The sequence below is a fragment of the Sminthopsis crassicaudata genome, chromosome 6 (assembly GCF_048593235.1).
Source record: "Sminthopsis crassicaudata isolate SCR6 chromosome 6, ASM4859323v1, whole genome shotgun sequence".
NCBI lineage: Eukaryota > Metazoa > Chordata > Mammalia > Dasyuromorphia > Dasyuridae > Sminthopsis > Sminthopsis crassicaudata.
The window spans coordinates 48687584-48690549 of record NC_133622.1 but is presented as its reverse complement, the minus strand read 5'-3'; positions in this window follow the sequence as shown (position 1 = coordinate 48690549).

The window sequence follows — 2966 nt, the reverse complement described above, 5'->3', positions numbered from 1 at the left end:
AGATGCTATTGATGAGGTTTAGGTTTTAGGGTTCCCTTTCAGGGAATCAAATGATGAGGTCTAAATTTAGGGAAGCAAAATGAGATTAGGATTTCTGGTGGTCAGGGAGTTAAATGATAAAGTCTAGTGGCATATTTGGGGTTCAGGGTACCAAATGGAGAGGTTTGGCTCCCCTGCACTCCTTTGGGATTTGGTGCAAAGGTAGGGAGTTTTAGGGAACCCCCTTTTGGCATTGCAGAGATTCTCTATAAAGGGATTTACAAACCCAAAAACCTAGATTGATAAAAAGAGGTTTATTATAGGGATTGGGAAGTAAGGTTAGAAATCTCAACAGAGAGGCATAAAGTCTCGTTAGAGAAATAGATGAGGGTAAAGAGAGGATAACAATGGAAAATAATATTATCCAGTGGGCAGAGGCCTTGTTGGCATAGCAAGCTTGGTATAGCATGGCATGTCTAGAACCTACACAAAGAAATGAGATTTTAACTGGCTCTTTTGTAATAGGAGCTTTGACTACAAGCAAAGGGGCCAAGAGGGTGGAGTTTCAAGTTGGCTCCATCTAAAAGCTGGGTTTCAGCTTGAGCTGTAATTTGAAACAAACTTAGAATTAAATGGGTCTCTTTAAATTCAATAGGGTTGGAATTCTCTAGCTTAGAAATGAACCAACCCCACCTAGATAACAGAATGAAGCGGTTTATCTTAAAGGAGATTTTCTCCTTCAAGGAGTTTTAGAGTTTTGGCATCTCTTCTTCACTATTGATGAGAGCAAAAACATACAGACCTGTAAAGTTATATAAAATTGCCAACAAAACCTTATACAAACTTCAATGGATTTACATTCTCTGGAAGCAGGAAGAACTTCCAGAGAATGACTCTTTTCATATATATACCTAAATGGTCCGACACCCTCTGGAAGCATAAAGAAGAATATCCAGAGAATGTACCTTTTCAGATACAAACTTAAATGGTCTTGCCTATAATGTTCTAATGTTTTGTTTCTGTATAAAGAAGGCCTTCAGCCAGCACAGACGGTGGGGTAGTGGCACACTGCGCCGGTTGCACTGGGAGGGGCTCTGGGATCAGAGAACCTACTGGGGTGGAGGAATCTGGCACAGGCTATTAGCTCTTCTCTGCTAATTATTTAGCAGTTCAGAAGAGAAAGCCAAAATATTTTAAAACTCAGATTAGATTTTCCCCGGACCCTGGAGGTGACTCAGCAGATCTCGGCACCAGGGGGTGTGGCCTCAGCTACCACCTGAGAATAGTTAAGAGATTGACAAGTGGGTGGATACGGCCCAAGTTGCCTAGTTTAGCTGGAGGGAGTGGAACTCAGCTCCAAGAAGTCCCAGAGAAGTGGAACCTTTGAACTAGGGACCGCGGTTTCTGGCAGACACTTCCAGTTTGAGTGCAGGGGCTTTTCACTTCACCTGCTGCAGACATCCATGCCTCACCTGGACACATAGTCTGGGCATTGTGCTGTCTTTACTGTTCAGTCTCAAATCTAAGGGAAGCCGCTAAAACACAGCGCCCTCGGGCACAGCAGTGCTAATTACCTCTGAGGCACTTCCAGGGAGGGGGTGGGGAACTCTCTCCCAGAGCTCTATCTTAGCTCAGGTGCAGGAGCCACTGCATCCATCCGGTCTGGGAGGAAGCTGTAAAGAAGTAAATAAATAATTTCCTACCCCAGGGACAGACCCCAAAAGATTTTTTAAATATGAGCAAAAAAGCCAGAAAAACTATAGATTCTTTCTATACAGAGAAAGAGCGGGTATCCAACCCCGAGGAAGTTAACAGCAGAGAGACAGGAGATAACAACCTAAAGGGGAACGATTCCTGCCCCCCATCACATAACTCTCTCCTAGAAGAAACTCTTAAAAAATTGAGGGAGATTGAAGAAAAATGGGGAAAGGAAAGGGAAGCTATGATAGAGAATAACAACGTCCTGAAATTGGAGTTGGAAAAAATAAAGAATTCACAGGAGATGCAGGGAAACAAAATTTATGAATTAGAAAAGGTTAAAAAAAACACAGGAAAGTAGGATCTCTGAATTGGAAAAGATAAAAAAGTCTCAAGAAAATAGAATTTCTGAATTGGAAAAAGAAAATAATTCTCAAAAAAAAAAAATTAGGGAAATGGAAAAAAATTCAATAGAGCAAAATAATTCATTTAAAAACGAAATTAGGCATTTACAAAAAGAACTCAAAACTGTGAAAGAAGAAAATAACTCCTTAAAAGTCAGGATGGAACAAATAGAAATGAATGATTCACAGAGAACCCAAGAATCAGTCATACAAAACAAAAAAAAATGAGAAGCTGGAGAACAACGTCAAATACTTGCTGGGAAAATCTATAGACCTGGAAAATAGATCTAGGAGAGATAATCTGCGGATTATTGGACTTCCCAAAAACTATGACCAAAAAAAGAGCCTAGATTCTATTTTACAGGAAATTATCAAAGAGAACTGTCCAGAGATAATAGAAACAGAAGGGAAAGTAGATGTGGAAAGAATTCATCGAACTCCTTCTGAAATAGACCCTAAAAAAAGAACACCACGGAATATAGTGGCTAAGCTGCAGAATTACCACACAAAGGAGAAAATCCTGCAAGCAGCTAGAAAAAAACAATTTAAATACCAAGGTGCCACAATAAGGGTCACCCAAGATCTGGCTGCCTCCACATTAAAAGATAGAAGGGCCTGGAACCTGATATTCCGTAAGGCAAAAGATCAAGGATTGCAACCAAGAATGAACTACCCAGCTAAGTTTAGCATCTTTTTCCATGGAAGAAGATGGTCATTCAATGAAACAGAGGAATTCTATATGTTTCTAAGAAAAAAACCAGACTTAAACAAAAAATTTGATCTACATCCACAAGACTGAAGAGAAACAGAAAAAGGTACACAGAACCCTTGAGAACTGTAACTCTGTTGTGGGTATATAAAAAGTACTCAAGGATAATTTGTCTT